The following is a 21,660-nucleotide window of genomic DNA, read 5'->3' as shown; positions in this document are numbered from 1 at the left end:
GCCACACCCGTTTCGGCGGGAAGTGGCAAGAAGGGCACGAAGCGCCCTTATTGGTCTGATGTTGCATCAGCCCGCGCTCGATAGGCTGTGCAGTTGCCGCAGAACAAGCCAATGAGCGAACGAGCCATCTCGCCTATGGCTGTGTACTGCTGCAAATGCGCTTTACAAAAATACAAAATTAAGGATAATTTTTTGCTTCAGTATTTCGTGAAAAGAGACTTTTCCCGTAGCGTCTTAGCTAAGACGCAGTACTCGTTCGCTCTTCTAGAGAGAACCGAGGTTACGTTTAGTAACCGAGTACGTTTTCCATGTCTCGGAGATTATGGGCCATATGTCTTAGTGCAATTTGGGAAAGAAATAAGCTGTATGTGGATGTGTGTAAATATTCAAATGTAATCCTCTTTGTAATCATTACAATTTTCATAAGTAACTGTAATTTAATTACTCATTTTTTCTTAGTAACTGTAACTGATTACTGTTACATTTATTTTGTAATTAAATTACATAACGCCGTTACATGTAACTAGTTACTCCCCAACACTGGTGTTTTGAATGATCACTTTTCATTCCTTATTTTGTTAGATTTTTTAATTATCAAATACTGAGTAACAAAAATGCTTTATATGTGTTTCCTTTCTAACAAGATTTTAATGTTTGACTGTAATCATAATGTAAAACTTGATACTTATCTAACCAAAAATATCTAAACCTTGACAAAAAGTAATCTTTTAGAATGTCTAGATAGATCTAAATGCAAAACCTAAAAAAAATGAAGAGATGAGGTCTAAAAAAAAAAGCCTCTGTATATATCTATATAGGATGCTAATACAAGAGGTTACACAACATTACACAAGTTTTTATTTTTTAATGCCTCCAGATTGCCCAATTCTCACATCAAAAAATTTATTTTAAATGCTTTCACTCCATTTTAATGTGAAATATTGCATTTATTAAAAAATAGCAAATAAATAAGGAGATAAAAATAAAAAATAAATTCTAATGGAGAAAATAGCTCATTAAAATTTTATAAATATTGCATAGTATCATAACATTCCCTAAAAATCCTAAATACTAATCAAAAAATATTATTGAACTACTAAGGGATACATTCTAGTGGATGTGTCATTTCCTGAGTCAATTATTGGAGTGAAAGAAACGGTACCTGTCTTAGCATTGTTGTGTCCAGAACCACAAGGTCCTCAACAGGTTCCTGTAATCACTGGAACCAATGCAAGTTTTTTTCAAAGACTGATTTCACTTGGCCAGGAGTCAGGAGTATCAGATACTGCACATTCCCTAAGAATTCAGTCATCTGTTTCAATACCTTACGTCCAGCATAAGAAATGGAAAGAGGAAGTGACTGACTCAATTGAGGGGATTGTTAAATGGATGGGACCTGGATCCTTAACACTACCTCAGAAGAGTGAAAAGTATGCTGAGTGTAAAGTTGAACTCAAGGAACAGGTGAGAGAAGATATACTCCTAGTAGAATCCACGGATGAGAACTTATTGCCTGCTGGAGTATTTGTCCCATTGTCTGTCCTGTATTCATCTGATATAGATGTGGATAACTTCAAATTTCTTGTGTCCAATGAGACTGCAAAAGATATAAGCATTCCTCCAGAGACGGTGATGGCAAATGTTTTCCATACCGACACTATTACAGTCGCGCAGGGAGATCAGACCACTGTCAGGAAGCTGAATCTGAATATCTTTAACTTTGGCCATTCTCCAATACCGCCTAATTGGGAGGAAAGATTAAGAAAGAAGCTGTCTGAGCAAGGAAACATATTTTCTATATCAGAATGGGATTTGGGAAAAGCAAAAGATGTGACTCATACTATCAGGCTGAATGATTGCACGCCTTTCAGGGAGAGGTCTGGGCGTATTGCCCCAGCAGACATCGATGATGTGCGCCATCATCTGAAGCATTTGTTGGCTGCCGGTATAATAAAGGAATCAAGGAGTTCCTATGCATCACACATAGTCATAGCTCATAAGAAGAGTGGTGCTATTAGAATGTGCATTGATTATAGAACTCTGAATTCCAGAACCGTACCGGATCAATATACAACTCCCAGGATAGTGGATGCTCTGGATTGTTTGTCAGGGAGCAATGGTTTTCCGTCTTGGACTTAAGGAGTGGTTACTATCAAATTTACTATCAAATCAGGGCCGTGATTGTGAGAGCAGAGTAATTAAGGAGTTACTTGGAATCCTGGGGATCCGAAAGATGAGAACGTCACCCTACCATCCTCAAGGAGATCCCCAACCAGAACGCTTCAATCGCACTCTTCTATCCATGTTGGGTACGCTGGATACTGCCAAGAAAGAAAGGTGGAGCCAGAGTGTGAGTCAGTTAGAACATGTATATAACTGTACTAAAAGTGAAGTAACAGGATATTCTCCTTACCATCTCATGTTTGGAAGAGAAGCTTGTCTCCCGAATAGATGTGCACTCTGGAAATCCTGTAGATGGCAAGAGGGGAGCAAATCATCAAAAGTATGTGGAGAGGATGAAAGAGGACTTAAGACATGCATACAAGTTATCTTTGCAAAATGCACAGAAGACACAGCAAAGGAACAAAACACTATGATCAGAGAGTGAAGTTTAGAGTGCTTGAAAAAGGAGATTGCGTGCTGGTCAAGAATCTTGCATTGACTGGGAAACAAAAGTTACCAGATCGATGGAACTCAGTACCTTACCCCTTCCTGAAGAAGTTGAAGAATCTGCTTGTGTACAGGGTGAAGCCAAAGGCAGGAACAGGAGGTGTGAGAACTCTGCACCAGGATCACTTGTTACCAATTGGAGAAGAAGTGAGGATAAACTTACCTGCTGAAAGGGAAGAAGTTCCACGTCACATGGTGACCAGATTCAAAACTGTGAAAAGTACACAGAAAAAAGCAATAAGACATGGAGTGGCCCCAGAGAGTTGTAAATGTGTGGACATAACTTCTGACAGTGACGACAGTAGTCATTGTGCATATTACCCAGTTGAACAATCAGTAGACATTGGAACACTGTCTTTTCCATCCTTTGAGAGGGAGAAAGTGAAGAGCCCTACTTGGTCTCAAAAGGATCCTGCTCAGGTGGAAGTGACTGGATGAAATTTGTCATATGATGATGATGTGGAGAGTGTTTCAGCACAGATGCCGGAGAACTTGGGAGATTCAGTTTCTGACAAAGAAGTCAGTGAATCAGTGAATGTTACAAGAGAAGAAGAACAGGGAAGAGTTGGAAATCATCCAAAGAGGATGATAAAACCAGTTTCACAAACTAAGTTATGATGCACTTGGGAAATCTACCCATAGACCCTTTACAATCGTATATAGGGGTATGGTAGTGAAAATTCAAGACTCTTCTAAGGTCAAGAGTGCTTGCAATACATTGTGGTGTCACCCAATGGCCACATGTGAGCATTGTGTTAATTTGCATCCAAACCTGAAGTCTGAAGTCATGTTACAGTTGTAGTTAGGAACCTCATAAGGACATGAGTATTTTAGTAGGGGGAGAGTGTAACCCAGGTAGGATTATTATGTTGAGTTAATAACAGAATGGGTTAATGATGGGTAAAATAAACAAGTTATTACTGAGTAAATAAAATCTAATTCATGAGAAGGGTTAATTTGGAAAACATTAGATGGGAGTACATCATTTATGCTTATGTACATGTGTTATTTTGTGTTTCTTTAAGAATTACGGGGATACTTAAAGTTTGTATGTAATGCACTTGCGGAAAATGTGCTAAATAATAAAGTTAGTTTTATTTTTTTGCTGATAGGTTGTTGTTTTATTTGTTCCCACCCTCACGTGTGAGAGTGTGATTCTGATTGGACGAGAGGGAACTGAGAGGGACGCATGAGTGTTGTTCGGATGGTGGAGAAGAAAATGTACATGTAAATGCTGTATAAGTTGTTGAAACTTACATTTCTTCTTATCGGAGAGTTTAAGGACATGCATGAAAGTGTATGCACGTTACTCTGCACGAGTATAAGCCAGTTTTCTTTTGTAGTGTTGAGTTCAGTCGTTACTGTAAGAATATACGATAGATAATCGGACATTCAGGTACACTGGACTGCATTAACGTTTATTTTGTTTAATCTGACAAGTCTTGCTGGATCAACAAAGACCCAGATAGCATTCTAAATCCCCAAGTGTTTTAGAATACCTCTGGTACCGTGGGACATAATCAGCTCAACAGCGTCATGTAAAGCTACGTTGACTTATGTTATTCATACAATACCTACTCACAAATAAACATCAAAAACAAAGCCGGCTGCAATGAATTTCTGTGCAAAACAGCTTTTACTACAAACACTTCCACACAAGAACATTGTTATCACACGAGAACATTTTGATAGAAAACAAAAAATATTTAAAGTAGATAAAATTAGAATAAATAAAATGGAAATGTCTACATTCTACATACTATTACTACTGTAAACTTTGCAAATAGGACATCAGCCCCTTCAAGTCAATGAACAATAAAAAAGTGGGCTGCAATGAATGTCTGTGACAGCTGACAATGACAGAGGCACGCATGGTTTTTTTTCCACTGGAGTACTCACGTGAAGGATGCATGCACAACTAATAACTAATATCATCACGCTATAAAGGGTTGGCCTGCGCTGGGTGCGCCCCTCCCCCTATAACTGTTCTGTCTCGCAGAGGAGCTCATTTGTGTGCATCTGTGTGAAACACGCTTAGGAAAAAAGAACGACAGAAAGAACGGCTCCCCTCCAGCCGCGACTCGGCTCCCATCGTTCATGTTTATGAGCCGTTCAGAAGAATCGGTTCGTTCGCTAACGTCACAACTCTACGCATCTGGCGTGACAGCATCAATCTCACGCTGAAGTCCAAGCGTGAGTGTCACGCCAGATGCATGAGAGTTGGCAACCCTGCAGTGATCATTCTGTGCAGCTGCTTCAAGTCGAACGCTAATGCTGCTCCTTGTGAAAGCGCGCAGGTGATGGAGATTTACCGCTGATTACACAACCAGCTTTACTGACAAGATGCGCATTAAATATCACACAAAGGGAATGTTTCTGTCACCCACTAACAAAATATTTAAGACCAATTACCTGAGATCATCCGGGATTTGCCTGCTGACGCTGGCTATCCATCTTCACACTAGAGGCTGACATTGATTGTAAACAAAATCACTATCACGGGATTGGGACGGGAAAAAATGTTGTTGGGACCTGGAATCGTAATAACACTTTGATCCCCAACTTTCTACACAAATATAGCCTACCTTTTAAATAAAGTATTAACTGTAGGCTTATATTTTAATTTTGAACTCAATTGTACTCGCCCTTTGTCTTTATGCTCTCCTCCGGTTTGCTGTCAAGTCACCTTTATTTATATAGTGCTTTAAACAAAATACATTGCGTCAAAGCAACTGAACAAAATTCATTAGGAAAACAGTGTGTCAATAATGCAAAATGATAGTTAAAGGCAGTTCATCATTTAATTCAGTGATGTCATCTCTGTTCAGTTAAATAGTGTCTGTGCATTTATTTGCAATCAAGTCAACGATATTGCTGTAGATGAAGTGACCCCAACTAAGCAAGCCAGAGGCGACAGCGTCAAGGAACCGAAACCTCATCGGTGACAGAATGGAGAAAAAAAACTTGGGAGAAACCAGGCTCAGTTGGGGGGTCAGTTCTCCTCTGACCAGACGAAACCAGTAGTTCAATTCCAGGCTGCAGCAAAGTCAGATTGTGCAGAAGAATCATCTGTTTCCTGTGGTCTTGTCCTGGTGGTCCTCTGAGACAAGGTCTTTACAGGGGATCTGTATCTGGGGCTCTAGTTGTCCTGGTCTCCGCTGTCTTTCAGGGCAGTAGAGGTCCTTTCTAGGTGCTGATCCACCATCTGGTCTGGATACGTACTGGATCCGGGGTGACTGCAGTGACCCTCTGATCTGGATACAGACTGGATCTGGTGGCTACGGTGACCTCGGAATAAGAGAGAAACAGACAAATATTAGCCTAGATGCCATTCTTCTAATGATGTAGCAAGTACATAGGGTGTTATGTCAAGTGTTCCCGGGTTCCGGTTTACCTAATTAATTCAGCCTAAAAATCCTTTAACGGATTTGGATATTAAAAGCATATTAGTATGTTAGGTGTAAGCCAGGTTAAAGAGATGGGTCTTAAATCTAGATTTAAACTGCAAGAGTGTGTCTGCCTCCCAAACAATGTTAGGTAGGTTATTGCAGAGTTTAGAGTTTATGTTTGATAGGGAGCCAGTGCAGTGTTGACAGGACCGGGCTAATATGGTCATACTTCCTGGTTCTAGTAAGAACTCTTGCTGCTGCATTTTGGACTAGCTGTAGTTTGTTTACTAAGCGTGCCGAACAACCACCCAATAAAGCATTACAATATTCTAACCTTGAGGTCATAAATGCATTGATTAACATTTCTGCATTTGACATTGAGAGCATAGGCCGTAATTTAGATATATTTTTGAGATGGAAAAATGCAGTTTTACAAATGCTAGAAACGTGGCTTTCTAAGGAAAAATTGCGATCAAATAGCACACCTAGGTTCCTAACTGATGATGAAGAATTGACAGAGCAACCATCAAGTCTAAGACAGTGTTCTAAGTTATTACAAGCAGAGTTTTTAGGTCCTATAATTAACACATCTGTTTTTTTTTTTTCAGAATTTAGCAGTAAGAAATTACTTGTCATCCAGTTTTTTAAAGGACAGATCGTTAACGGCTGGTCTATGTGGTAATACAGTAGCCTACATCGGGCAGTACACCCAAAAGCCCACCTATCATTCATAGACCTCAAATATAGCTTTTCATCGAAAAGATGTATGTAGTAATAACTATATGGCTGCTCAATCTAATGTTGACCTACAGAAATGTGCGCTATTGAAATGTTTGTGGACACTGAACAGCAGGACAGATGGAGGCACCAGTGCTCTCACTTGCTCTTAAAATGTGAACTTGAGCGAGAAACTCCATGTATGAAAAATAAATCTATAGAGAGTGCCACTCTCAGAGTGCAATGTCTATGCTCAAATGAAAAAAAAAAAAAAAATAGAAAACGTGTGTGAAATGCACAATGTGAATTGTTTAAGATTGCTTTCAGTTCAATAAAATAACAAAAAAAAAAATATTTAACTAAAGTGGGCTTGCTGTGATCTGTGCTGTATTTTTTCACTGTAACTGACAGATTCCGGCTGAAAAATAAAATAAATAAATACAACATGGGAGAGGGAGAGATCGTAAGTCATTCCGGGAAATGGGACGGGATTTTCCCCCAGTTTTTTTCGTGGGATTGGGACGGGACAGGATCATTTTTTGCGGGAGGGGGCAAAGTGACGTCAACTCCCCCTTGAACTGATTGGCTAGAGGAGCAATCTAGAACTTGCGGGCCAATGGTGACGCTGAAGCCTGCCCTGATTTACATGAAACTCAAACTGCAACTTTTAGAAATGCAAGCGCAGAACGTGGAAACAAGAGCAAAGGGGAAAAAACCACAAGCACACAAAAAACTTACATATGAGCAGGAAACCTGATTTTGTTTGAGATTTGGAAAATTTTGAATTCATGTTTCAGTTTTGTGCAATAGAATTTTAAATGCGTTTACATATTTGATTTACGCTTATTATTTTTCGATCTATGACTGCGCTTTTTGTTATTTAAAAAAATTGCATTTGTTTTTCGGTTTTGTGCGTTATTATTTTACACGTTTTTAAATATTTGATCTTTGCTTGTTATTTTTCGCTCTGTGACTGCAATACATTTGGCGGGATTATAATCCCATACTCTTGTTTCATGTTAACAAATTAGAGTATGGTGACATGCCAATCAGTTAATCAACTCAAAACACCGGAAAAGGTTTCCTGAGCCTTCAAAATGGTCTCTCAGTTTGGTTCACTAGGCTACACAATCATGTTTGGCCCCTGCCCGCACTGCCAAAAGCACCAAAAGTTGGTTAAATTACCATGGTGTTGGTGTGCTTGACTGGCCAGCAAACTCACCAGACCTGAATCCCATTGAGAATCTATGGGCTATTGTCAAGAGGAAAATGAGAAACAAGAGACCAAAAATTGCAGATGAGCTGAAGGCCACTGACAAAGAAACCTGGGCTTCCATACCACCTCAGCAGTGCCACAAACTTAAATTTTTATAATTCGTAAATGAAAACATTTACATGGTAATGCAATGTCTGATTTTAAAATGGGTGTTAAAGGATGAATTTTGAGATTTTAAGATTTCAGTTGATATTTCAGAACTCCTGTTATAACGTAGATTTTTGAGTGTGCACTCTTGTCATAAATTAATCTATTACTTTTTCTACATAATTTTAAACAAAAAATTGGAAAAATATATATTTGCGAGTCTTAGACCTTTTCAACGATATATAGTTTTTCAAGAGATTAGATTTAAGTTTTAATACACCGGTTTCACAACTTTAGTTGAATTACTGAAATAAATTAACTTTTCCATGAAATTCTAATTTATTGTGATGCACCTCTATAAGAGATGCTGTAAATGTATATTTTAGAGCAAATACTTGTACTTTCAAGACTTCTGATATGTTAGAGGGTCAGATAATTATTTAGCAGCTTGTTTTGTTTTGAGACTCTTTTAAGAAGTTATTGAACTGAAGGTGTGTCAATAGAGAAATTGAATACAGTGATGGTACTGTACTTTTTGAACATCAACAACATTGACATAAATATTTTGCAACTTAGCACTAGGTTCCTTCTTTCAAAAGCTGTTGAAGTGGATTGTGGAAAAGTCATTGTGGAAACCCATAAAAACAGTGATGGTACAAATTGAATATATATTTGAAGCACACATTCTTATAAACCATCTTGAAGAAAGTTTTGCCATAGTTTTAGAAATGTCCATCCAAAATCAACATTGTGTTTGCTGTTTGATTTCTGAGTACTTGTCAATAATCTGATAGATTCAGTACCATGCAAAGTGACATTTCTGCAGGAATGTAAACATCAATCAATGCACATTAATTGTGAGTTTAATGTTAAACAAAGATGTCATAAAACAGAAAAACAGAAAAGATAGTTCAGTAATTCTTTTCATTCAACACCTGGAGAACACTGTTACACTGTTAAGTCTTTATCATACTTAAAATCAGAAAAACAGAGGTGAATAAAACAGCAAGACATGGGCTGTATGTTCTGTAGGGTCCAGACAAGTTGTTCCAACTTGCTTCAGAGAACATGACCCATGCTTTCAAAACCTATTGAAATAAATCATGTCATTGTTAAAACCAAAAAATCAACACAGTTCTTGTTCATTTGGAGGAAAATAAATAAAAACAGTTGTGTTTTTATTTATTTTTAATAGAAACACGCAATTTGCAGATAGTATTTCAGATAAGCGATGACGTCACGACACTCCATAGAGGTAAGCTTGTTTATCAGCTTCTTTAAAACGTTGAGTTCGACATAAAAATGTGTTCTGATTTGTGCTCATCATGGTCGGTAATGATAATTGACCGAAGGTGGCTTTTTAAATGCATATTAACAAAGTAATTGAACGCGGAAGTCCGAATGTCTGAATATAAAACCAACTTTAAGTTTACCCAAATCGTTTTGAGGTGTTAATAAATGGTTATGGTTACGGTTACACTCATGTTAATTTTTATCTTATTTTTCACGGTTAAACTGAATGTACATTAGTTTCCTAAAGGAAACCGTGTTATGTAATAAAGACTAGTATGATTATTTTGAGGCCGTTGAAGTGGTAATTGTTAAAAGATGTTTTACATGTCATATTTCATACTTGTTGAGCTTGTGTCTTTACTGTGTCTGCACCGAGAGTTAAAGACAGAAGCTGTTTGTGTGAGGAGTCACAGACTGTGAGGAGGAGGTGGTGTTCTCAGCTTCTTCAGAAGAGAGCAGTGTTGCCAGATCTACAACAAACAAATGATAATGATAAACAAATGATAAAGCTTGGCCTATTGAATATCAGATCCCTTTCTACGAAAACACTTTTTGTAAATAATATGATCACTGATCATCATCTAGATGTGCTCTGTTTGACAGAAACCTGGCTAAAACCTGATGATTACATTATTTTAAATGAATCCACCCCCCAAGATTACTGTTATAAACATGAGCAAATTTAATTTTAGTTTTGTGCAAACTTCATATAGCCAAAATTGTAAATTCTACTTCTTGTTACAAGTATGGAAGAACCATCACTTCTACTACAAAAGACTGCTTTCTAAAGTTATCTTCCTGATGTATCCAAATTCCTTAGCATATCCAAAACCTCAGAACAACTTGATGATGTAACAGAAACTATGGACTCATAAAGAGAGCAGTCTGAAAAATGGAGCGCAGCTGGAGGAAAACAAAACTAGAGGTCGTATTGCTTGGCGGGAAAGTAACCTATCCTACAGAAAAGCATTAAAAACTGCTAGATCCGATTACTTTTCTTCTCTTTTAGAAGAAAACAAATATAACCCCAGGTATTTATTCAATACAGTGGCTAAATTAACGAAAAATAAAGCCTCAACAAGTGTTGACATTTCCCAACATCACAGCAGTAATGACTTTATGAACTACTTTACTTCTAAAATCAATACTATTAGAGATAAAATTGCAACCATTCAGCCGTCAGCTACAGTATCGCATCAGACAGTGCACTATAGACCCCCTGAGGAATAGTTCCACTCATTCTCTACTATAGGAGAGGAAGAATTGTATAAACTTGTTAAATCATCTAACCAACAACATGTATGTTAGACCCTATACCATCTAAGCTCCTAAAAGAGGTGCTTCCAGAAGTCAAAGATCCTCTTCTGACTATTATTAATTCCTCATTGTCATTAGGATATGTCTCCAAAACCTTCAAACTGGCTGTTATTAAGCCTCTTATCAAAAAACCACAACTTGACCCCAAAGAACTAGTTAATTATAGACCAATCTCGAATCTCCCTTTTCTGTCCAAGATACTAGAAAAGGTGGTATCCTCACAATTATATTCCTTCTTAGAGAAAAATGGTATATGTGAGGATTTCCAGTCAGGATTTAGACCGTATCATAGTACTGAGACTGCTACAAATGATCTGCTCTTATCATCTGATCGTGGTTGTATCTCTCTATTAGTTTTATTGGATCTTAGTGCTGCGTTTGACACAATTGACCACAACATTCTTTTGCATAGACTTAAACACTTTGTTGGCATTAATGGAAGTGCATTAACATGGTTTAAATCGTACTTATATGACCGCCATCAGTTCGTAGCAGTGAATGAAGATGTATCATATCGATCACATGTGTAGTATGGAGTACCTCAAGGCTCAGTACTAGGGCCGCTACTCTTCACGCTTTATATGTTACCCTTGGGAGATATCATCAGGAAACATGGTGTTAGCTTTCACTGTTATGCTAATGATACTCAGCTCTATATTTCTTCGCGGCCCGGTGAAACACAAATTTGAAAAACTAATGGAATGCATAGTCTATATAAAAAACTGGATGACGAGTAATTTCTTACTGCTAAATTCTGAAAAAACAGAGGTGTTAATTATAGGATATAAAAACTCTGCATTGTAATAACCTAGAAGACTGTCTAAGACTTGATGGTTGCTCTGTCAATTCTTCGTCATCTGTTAGGAACCTAGGTGTGCTATTTGATCGCAATCTTTCCTTAGAAAGCCACGTTTCTAGCATTTGTAAAACTGCATTTTTCCATCTCAAAAATATATCTAAATTACGGCCTATGCTCTCAATGTCAAATGCAGAAATGTTACTCCATGCATTTATGACCTCAAGGTTAGATTATTGTAATGCTTTATTAGGTGGTTGTTCTGCATGCTTAGTAAACAATCTACAGCTAGTCCAAAATGCAGCAGCAAGAGTTCTTACTAGAACCAGGAAGTATGACCATATTAGCCCTGTCCTGTCAACACTGCACTGGCTCCCTATCAAACATTGCATAGATTTTAAAATATTGCTTATTACTTATAAAGCCCTGAATGGTTTAGCACCTCAGTATTTGAATGAGCTCCTTTTACATTATAATCCTCTACGTCCGCTACGTTCTCAAAACTCAGGCAATTTGATAAAACCTAGAATATCAAAATCAACTGCGGGTCAATGTCAATGTCACCTTTATTTATATAGCGCTTTAAACAAAATACATTGCGTCAAAGCAACTGAACAACATTCATTAGGAAAACAGTGTCAATAATGCAAAAATGATAGTTAAAGGCAGTTCATCATTGGATTCAGTTATGTCATCTCTGTTCAGTTAAATAGTGTCTGTGCATTTATTTGCAATCAAGTCAACGATATCGCTGTAGATGAAGTGTCCCCAACTAAGCAAGCCAGAGGCGACAGCGGCAAGGAACCGAAACTCCATCGGTGACAGAATGGAGAAAAAAACCTTGGGAGAAACCAGGCTCAGTTGGGGGGCCAGTTCTCCTCTGACCAGACAAAACCAGTAGTTCAATTCCAGGCTGCAGCAAAGTCAGATTGTGCAGAAGAATCATCTGTTTCCTGTGGTCTTGTCCTGGTGCTCCTCTGAGACAAGGTCTTTACAGGGGATCTGTATCTGGGGCTCTAGTTGTCCTGGTCTCCACTGTCTTTCAGGGATGTAGAGATCCTTTCTAGGTGCTGATCCAGCATCTGGTCTGGATACGTACTGGATCCGGGTGACTGCAGTGACCCTCTGATCTGGACACAGACTGGATCTGGTGGCCACGGTGACCTCGGAACACGAGAGAAACAGACAAATATTAGCGTAGATGCCATTCTTCTAATGATGTAGCAAGTACATAGGGTGTTATGGGAAGTGTTTCCGGTTCCGGTTTACCTAATTAATGCAGCCTACAAATCCTTTAACGGATTTGGATAATAAAAGCATATTAGTATGTTATGTGTATGCCAGGTTAAAGAGGTGGGTCTTTAATCTAGATTTAAACTGCAAGAGTGTGTCTGCCTCCCGAACAATGTTAGGTAGGTTATTCCAGAGTTTGGGCGCCAAATAGGAAAAGGATCTGCCGCCTGCAGTTGATTTTGATATTCTAGGTATTATCAAATTGCCTGAGTTTTGAGAACGTAGCGGACGTAGAGGATTATAATGTAAAAGGAGCTCATTCAAATACTGAGGTGCTAAACCATTCAGGGCTTTATAAGTAATAAGCAATATTTTAAAATCTATGAGATGCTTGCTAGGGAGCCAGTGTAGTGTTGACAGGACCGGGCTAATATGGTCATACTTCCTGGTTCTAGTAAGAACTCTTGCTGCTGCATTTTTGACTAGCTGTAGTTTGTTTACTAAGCGGGCAGAACAACCACCCAATAAAGCATTACAATAATCTAACCTTGAGGTCATAAATGCATGGATTAACATTTCTGCATTTGACATTGAGAGCATAGGCCGTAATTTAGATATATTTTTGAGATGGAAAAATGCAGTTTTACAAATGCTAGAAACGTGGCTTTCTAAGGAAAGATTGCGATCAAATAGCACACCTAGGTTCCTAACTGATGATGAAGAATTGACAGAGCAACCATCAAGTCTTAGACAGTGTTCTAGGTTATTACAAGCAGAGTTTTTAGGTCCTATAATTAACACCTCTGTTTTTTCAGAATTTAGCAGTAAGAAATTACTTGTCATCCAGTTTTTTATATCGACTATGCAATCCATTAGTTTTTCAAATTGGTGTGTTTCACCGGGCTGCGAAGAAATATAGAGCTGAGTATCATCAGCATAACAGTGAAAGCTAACACCATGTTTCCTGATGATATCTCCCAAGGGTAACATATAAAGCGTGAAGAGTAGCGGCCCTAGTACTGAGCCTTGAGGTACTCCATACTGCACTTGTGATCGATAGGATACATCTTCATTCACTGCTACGAACTGATGGCGGTCATATAAGTACGATTTAAACCATGCTAATGCACTTCCACTGATGCCAACAAAGTGTTCAAGTCTATGCAAAAGAATGTTGTGGTCAATTGTTCATAAAGTCATTACTGCTGTAGTGTTGGGAAATGTCAACACTTGTTGAGGCTTTATTTTTCGTTAATTTAGCCACTGTATTGAATAAATACCTGGGGTTATGTTTGTTTTCTTCTAAAAGAGAAGAAAAGTAATCGGATCTAGCAGTTTTTAATGCTTTTCTGTAGGACATGTTACTTTCCCGCCAAGCAATACGAAATACCTCTAGTTTTGTTTTCCTCCAGCTGCGCTCCATTTTTCGGGCTGCTCTCTTTAGGGTGCGAGTATGCTCATTATACCATGGTGTCAAACTGTTTTCCTTAACCTTCCTTAAGTGTAAAGGAGCAACTTTATTTAAAGTGCTAGAAAAGAGAGAGTCCATAGTTTCTGTTACATCATCAAGTTGTTTTGAGGTTTTGGATATGCAAAGGAATTTGGATACATCAGGAAGATAACTTAAAAAGCAGTCTTTTGTGTTAGAAGTGATGGTTCTTCCATACTTGTAACAAGAAGTAGAATTTACAATTTTGGCTATATGAATTTTGCAAAGAACTAAATAATGATCTGAGATATCATCACTTGGCTGAATAATTTCAACACCATCAACATCAATTCCATGTGACAGTATTAAATCTAGAGTATGATTTCGACAATGAGTAGGTCCTGAAACGTGTTGTCTAACACCAATAGAGTTCAGAATGTCTATAAATGCTGATCCCAATGCATCGTTTTCATTATCAACATGGATATTAAAATCACCAACTATTAAAACTTTATCTGCAGCCAGAACTAACTCGGATGTAAAATCACCAAACTCTCTAATAAAGTCTGTATGGTGCCCTGGTGGCCTGTATACAGTAGCCAGTACAAACATAACAGGGGATTTATCATTAACATTTGTTTCTTTGGATAATGTTATATGAAGTAACATTACTTCAAACGAGTTATACTTGTAGCCTGCCCTCTGAGAAATCCTGAAAACGTTGTTATAAATTGAAGCAACACCTCCACCATTGCCTTTTAGACGTGGCTCATGTTTATAACAGTAATCTTGGGGGGTGGACTCATTTAAAATAATGTAATCATCAGGTTTTAGCTAGGTTTCTGTCAAACAGAGTACATCTATATTATGATCAGTGATCATATTATTTACAAAAAGTGTTTTCGTAGAAAGGGATCTGATATTCAATAAGCCAAGCTTTATCATTTGTTTATCCATATTGCTTCTGTTTTTTATTTGTTGAACCTCAATTAAATTGTTAATCTTAACTTGGTTTGGACGTTTTTTGTTTTTTTCTAGTTCGGGGAACAGACACAGTCTCTATAGTGTGATATCTAGGTGAAAGAGTCTCTATGTGCTGAGAATTAACTGACCTCTGTGACGGGAGGCGGCTAGCAGACGGTCGGTTTAGCCAGTCTGTCTGCTTCTTGACCTGGGCCCCAGTTAGTCAAGTATAAACACTAAGACTATTTGCCATATTTCTAGAGAGAAGAGTGGCGCCACCCCAGGAGGGATGAAGACCATCTCTTTTAAACAGGTCAGGTCTGCCCCGAAAGCTCGTCCAATTGTCTATGAAACCTATGTTATTCTGTGGGCACCACTTAGACATCCAGCCATTGAGTGATGACAATCTGCTATGCATCTCATCACCACGGTAAGCAGGGAGGGGACCAGAGCATATTACAGTGTCTGACATCATGCTTGCAAGTTCACACACCTCTTTAATGTTATTTTTAGTGATCTCCGACTGGCGAAGTCGAACATCATTAGCGCCGGCATGAATAACAATCTCACTGTATTTACGTTTAGCATTAGCCAGCACTTTTAAATTTGCCAAGATGTCAGGCGCTCTGGCTCCCCGTAAACATTTGACTATGGTGGCTGGTGTCTCTATATTCACGTTCCGTACAATAGAATCACCAATAACTAGAGCACTTTCATCAGGTTTCTCAGTGGGTGCATCACTGAGTGGGGAGAACCTGTTTAATGTTTTGATCGGAACAGAAGAGCGGTGTTTTGACCCACGACTACGCTGCCTCACTGTCACCCAGTTGCCCTGCTGCAGGGGCTCTGTTTCCAGAACCGAACAATGTACAGGAATCCCTGAGCTAGACGCATCCAAAGCCGTATCTAGAGCCCTAACATTCTTACTGTCCTCAATTAAAGTTTGGATGCGTGTCTCTAATTCTGAAATCTTCTCTGTCAGCCTAACTATTTCCCTGCATTTATCACATGTGAATCCCTCATCAGCGACAGAGATAGATAAACTGTACATGTGGCAAGAGGTGCAAGTAACAATGACGGGAGAAGCCATTACTCACCGTGCTTGATGAAATATTCTTACTGCGGTTGTTTGATGAACTTGTGAAAAACTGGAGCGAGAGGAGAAAAGAAAACAGCGATAGGTTCGAATGAAAACGCTAATGACAAGCTAACGAGTGCTAACGCTTTGCAGGTGTACTGCACTCACGGATATAAAATAAAAGTGAACGATCAAAGTTAATCTGATAAGATTGATCGATAATATCAGAAAAATGGTGTGAATTAAGTTATATTTTACCACTTTAAAAAACAGAGAGTGATAGTAAGATAAAGATTCTAGAGAAAAATAAAATAAAAACAGCTACAGGGAGCTACAATTTGCTACAGAAGGCCAAAAGGAAGGTGGCAGATCCTTTTCCTATTTGGCGCCTAAACTCTGGAATAACCTACCTAACATTGTTCGGGAGGCAGACACACTCTTGCAGTTTAAATCAAGATTAAAGACCCATCTCTTTAACCTGGCTTACACCTAACATACTAATATGCTTTTAATATCCAAATCCGTTAAAGGATTTTTAGGCTGCATTAATTAGGTAAACCGGAACCGGGAACACTTCCCATAACACCCTATGTACTTGCTACATCATTAGAAGAATGGCATCTATGCTAATATTTGTCTATTTCTCTCTTATTCCGAGGTCACCGTAGCCACCAGATTCAGTCTGTATCCAGATCAGAGGGTCACTGCAGTCAACCGGATCCAGTACGTATCCAGACCAGATGGTGGATCAGCACCTAGAAAGGACCTCTTTCTTTCATCTGCACTGCAAAACACACTTTAGTTCATAATTCAGAAACATATTTCATGTTGGCAAGTTTTGCACTGAACATTGTAAAAAGCAACTTTATTTAACTGAGAGAGAAGCTTTTCAGCATATGTGACCTTGATTTAGCTTGTTTTAACCAGAAGCACTAACTAAGAATTAGTGCTCTCAGAAGCTCTAAACTGACAATCCTAAGCACTGAAGCTCTAACATGAGATTTTGTGCATATAAATTCTAACACATTAAAAACTGTTTTACTGCATTGTAAAAAAACATTTTATTTCATTAGACATAAGCATCTTTCAGTTTGGCAAGTTTTGCACTAAACATTGAATAAAGCAGCTTTCTCTCATTGAGAGATAAGGTTTTAAGCAGATTTGGGCTAGTTTGCAGTTCATTTGAACAGAAGCACTATTTGAACATTAGTGGTCTCAGAAACCTGTAAACTGACAATCTTGAGCATTGAAGCTCTAACATAAGTTTTTGTGCATTTAACTTCTAACACATTAAAAACTGTCTCACTGCATAGCAAAAAACATTTTATTTCATTAGACATAAGCATCTTTCAGTTTGGCAAGTTTTGCACTAAACATTGAATGTAGCAACTTTCTCTCATTGAGAGAGAAGGTTTTAAGCAGATTTGGGCTAGTTTGCAGTTCATTTGAACAGAAGCACTATTTGAACATTAGTGGTCTCAGAAACCTGTAAAGTCAAAGTCAAAGTCAAAGTCACCTTTATTTATATAGCGCTTTAAACAAAATACATTGCGTCAAAGCAACTGAACACCATTCATTAGGAAAACAGTGTCAATAATGCAAAAATGATAGTTAAAGGCAGTTCATCATTGGATTCAGTTATGTCATCTCTGTTCAGTTAAATAGTGTCTGTGCATTTATTTGCAATCAAGTCAACGATATCGTAAACTGACAATCTTGAGCATTGAACCTCTAACATAAGTTTTTATGCATTTAACTTCTGACACATTAAAAACGGTCTCACTGCATTGCAAAAACATTTTATTTCATTAGACATAAGCATCTTTCAGTTTGGCAAGTTTTGCACTAAACAAAGAATGTAGCAGCTTTCTCTCATTGAGAGAGAAGGTTTTAAGCAGATTTGGGCTAGTTTGCAGTTCATTTGAACAGAAGCACTATTTGAACATTAGTGGTCTCAGAAACCTGTAAACTGTCAATCTTGAGCATTGAAGCTCTAACATAAGTTTTTGTGCATTTACCTTCTAACACATTAAAAACTGTCTCACTGCATTGCAAAAAACATTTTATTTCATTAGACAAGCATCTTTCAGTTTGGCAAGTTTTGCACTAAACAAAGAATGTAGCATCTTTCTCTCATTGAGAGAGAAGGTTTTAAGCAGATTTGGGCTAGTTTGCAGTTCATTTGAACAGAAGCACTATTTGAACATTAGTGGTCTCAGAAACCTGTAAAGTGACAATCTTGAGCATTGAACCTCTAACATAAGTTTTTGTGCATTTAACTTCTAACACATTAAAAAGTGTCTCACTGCATTGCAAAAAAACATTTTATTTCATTAGACATAAGCATCTTTCAGTTTGGCAAATTTTGCACTAAACATTGAATGTAGCAGCTTTCTCTCATTGAGAGATAAGGTTTTAAGCAGATTTGGGCTAGTTTGCAGTTCATTTGAACAGAAGCACTATTTGAACATTAGTGGTCTCAGAAACCTGTAAACTGACAATATTGAGCATTGAACCTCTAACATAAGTTTTTGTGTATTTAACTTCTAACACATTAAAAACTGTCTCACTGCATTGAAAAAAACATTTTTTTTCATTAGACATAAGCATCTTTCAGTTTGGCAAGTTTTGCACTAAACATTGAATGAAGCAGCTTTCTCTCATTGAGAGAGAAGGTTTTAAGCAGATTTGGGCTAGTTTGCAGTTCATTTGAACAGAAGCGCTATTTGAACATTAGTGGTCTCAGAAACCTGTAAACTGACAATCTTGAGCATTGAACCTCTAACATAAGTTTTTGTGCATTTAACTTCTAACACATTAAAAACTGTCTCACTGCATTGCAAAAAACATTTTATTTCATTAGACATAAGCATCTTTCAGTTTGGCAAGTTTTGCACTAAACATTGAATGTAGCAGCTTTCTCTCATTGAGAGAGAAGGTTTTAAGCAGATTTGGGCTAGTTTGCAGTTCAGTTGAACAGAAGCACTATTTGAACATTAGTGTTCTCAGAAACCTGTAAACTGTCAATATTGAGCATTGAAGCTCTAACATAAGTTTTTGTGCATTTACCTTCTAACACATTTAAAACTGTCTCACTGCATTGCAAAAAACATTTTATTTCATTAGACATAAGCATCTTTCAGTTTGGCAAGTTTTGCACTAAACAAAGAATGTAGCAGCTTTCTCTCATTGAGAGAGAAGGTTTTAAGCAGATTTGGACTAGTTTGCAGTTCATTTGAACAGAAGCACTATTTAAACATTAGTGGTCTCAGAAACCTGTAAACTGTCAATCTTGAGCATTGAAGCTCTAACATAAGTTTTTGTGCATTTAACTTCTAACACATTAAAAACTGTCTCACTGAATTGCAAAAAACATTTTATTTCATTAGACATAAGCATCTTTCAGTTTTTGGCAAGTTTTGCACTAAACATTGAATGAAGCAGCTTTCTCTCATTGAGAGAGAAGGTTTTAAGCAGATTTGGGCTAGTTTGCAGTTCATTTGAACAGAAGCACTATTTGAACATTAGTGGTCTCAGAAACCTGTAAAGTGACAATCTTGAGCATTGAACCTCTAACATAAGTTTTTGTGCATTTAACTTCTAACACATTAAAAAGTGTCTCTCTGCATTGCAAAAAACATTTTATTTCATTAGACATAAGCATCTTTCAGTTTGGCAAGTTTTGCACTAAACATTGAATGTAGCAGCTTTCTCTCTTTGAGAGAGAAGGTTTTAAGCAGATTTGGGCTAGTTTGCAGTTCATTTGAACAGAAGCACTATTTGAACATTAGTGGTCTCAGAAACCTGTAAAGTGACAATCTTGAGCATTGAATCTCTAACATAAGTTTTTGTGCATTTAATTTCTAACACATTAAAAACTGTCTCACTGCATTGCAAAAAACATTTTATTTCATTAGACGTAGGCATCTTTCAGTTTGGCAAGTTTTGCACTAAACATTGAATGTAGCATCTTTCTCTCATTGAGAGAGAAGGTTTTAAGCAGATTTGGGCTAGTTTGCAGTTCAGTTGAACAGAAGCACTATTTGAACATTAGTGGTCTCAGAAACCTGTAAACTGTCAATCTTGAGCATTGAAGCTCTAACATAACTTTTGTGCATTTAACTTCTAACACATTAAAAACTGTCTCACTGCATTGCAAAAAACATTTTATTTCATTAGACATAAGCATCTTTCAGTTTGGCAAGTTTTGCACTAAACATTGAATGAAGCCGCTTTCTCTCATTGAGAGAGACGGTTTTAAGCAGATTTGGGCTAGTTTGCAGTTCATTTGAACAGAAGCACTATTTGAACATTAGTGGTCTCAGAAACCTGTAAACTGTCAATCTTGAGCATTGAAGCTCTAACATAAGTTTTTGTGCATTTACCTTCTAACACATTAAAAACTGTCTCACTGCATTGCAAAAAACATTTTATTTCATTAGACAAGCATCTTTCAGTTTGGCAAGTTTTGCACTAAACAAAGAATGTAGCAGCTTTCTCTCATTGAGAGAGAAGGTTTTAAGCAGATTTGGGCTAGTTTGCAGTTCATTTGAACAGAAGCACTATTTGAACATTAGTGGTCTCAGAAACCTGTAAAGTGACAATCTTGAGCATTGAACCTCTAACATAAGTTTTTGTGCATTTAACTTCTAACACATTAAAAAGTGTCTCACTGCATTGCAAAAAAACATTTTATTTCATTAGACATAAGCATCTTTCAGTTTGGCAAATTTTGCACTAAACATTGAATGTAGCAGCTTTCTCTCATTGAGAGATAAGGTTTTAAGCAGATTTGGGCTAGTTTGCAGTTCATTTGAACAGAAGCACTATTTGAACATTAGTGGTCTCAGAAACCTGTAAACTGACAATATTGAGCATTGAACCTCTAACATAAGTTTTTGTGTATTTAACTTCTAACACATTAAAAACTGTCTCACTGCATTGAAAAAAACATTTTTTTTCATTAGACATAAGCATCTTTCAGTTTGGCAAGTTTTGCACTAAACATTGAATGAAGCAGCTTTCTCTCATTGAGAGAGAAGGTTTTAAGCAGATTTGGGCTAGTTTGCAGTTCATTTGAACAGAAGCGCTATTTGAACATTAGTGGTCTCAGAAACCTGTAAACTGACAATCTTGAGCATTGAACCTCTAACATAAGTTTTTGTGCATTTAACTTCTAACACATTAAAAACTGTCTCACTGCATTGCAAAAAACATTTTATTTCATTAGACATAAGCATCTTTCAGTTTGGCAAGTTTTGCACTAAACATTGAATGTAGCAGCTTTCTCTCATTGAGAGAGAAGGTTTTAAGCAGATTTGGGCTAGTTTGCAGTTCAGTTGAACAGAAGCACTATTTGAACATTAGTGTTCTCAGAAACCTGTAAACTGTCAATATTGAGCATTGAAGCTC

At 37.5% G+C, this 21,660-nt stretch overlaps 1 long non-coding RNA gene across 1 annotated transcript in view; it reads right to left on the bottom strand.

Moving 5' to 3' along the window:
- The window catches only part of LOC132143662 (uncharacterized), a 939,337-nt gene that overhangs the window by 180,692 nt on the left and 736,985 nt on the right, over positions 1-21,660 (bottom strand). The window lies entirely within an intron of this gene.

This window comes from Carassius carassius, chromosome 7, assembly GCF_963082965.1.
Source record: "Carassius carassius chromosome 7, fCarCar2.1, whole genome shotgun sequence".
Taxonomy (NCBI): domain Eukaryota; kingdom Metazoa; phylum Chordata; class Actinopteri; order Cypriniformes; family Cyprinidae; genus Carassius; species Carassius carassius.
This window is presented reverse-complemented; position numbering and strand designations above follow the sequence as displayed.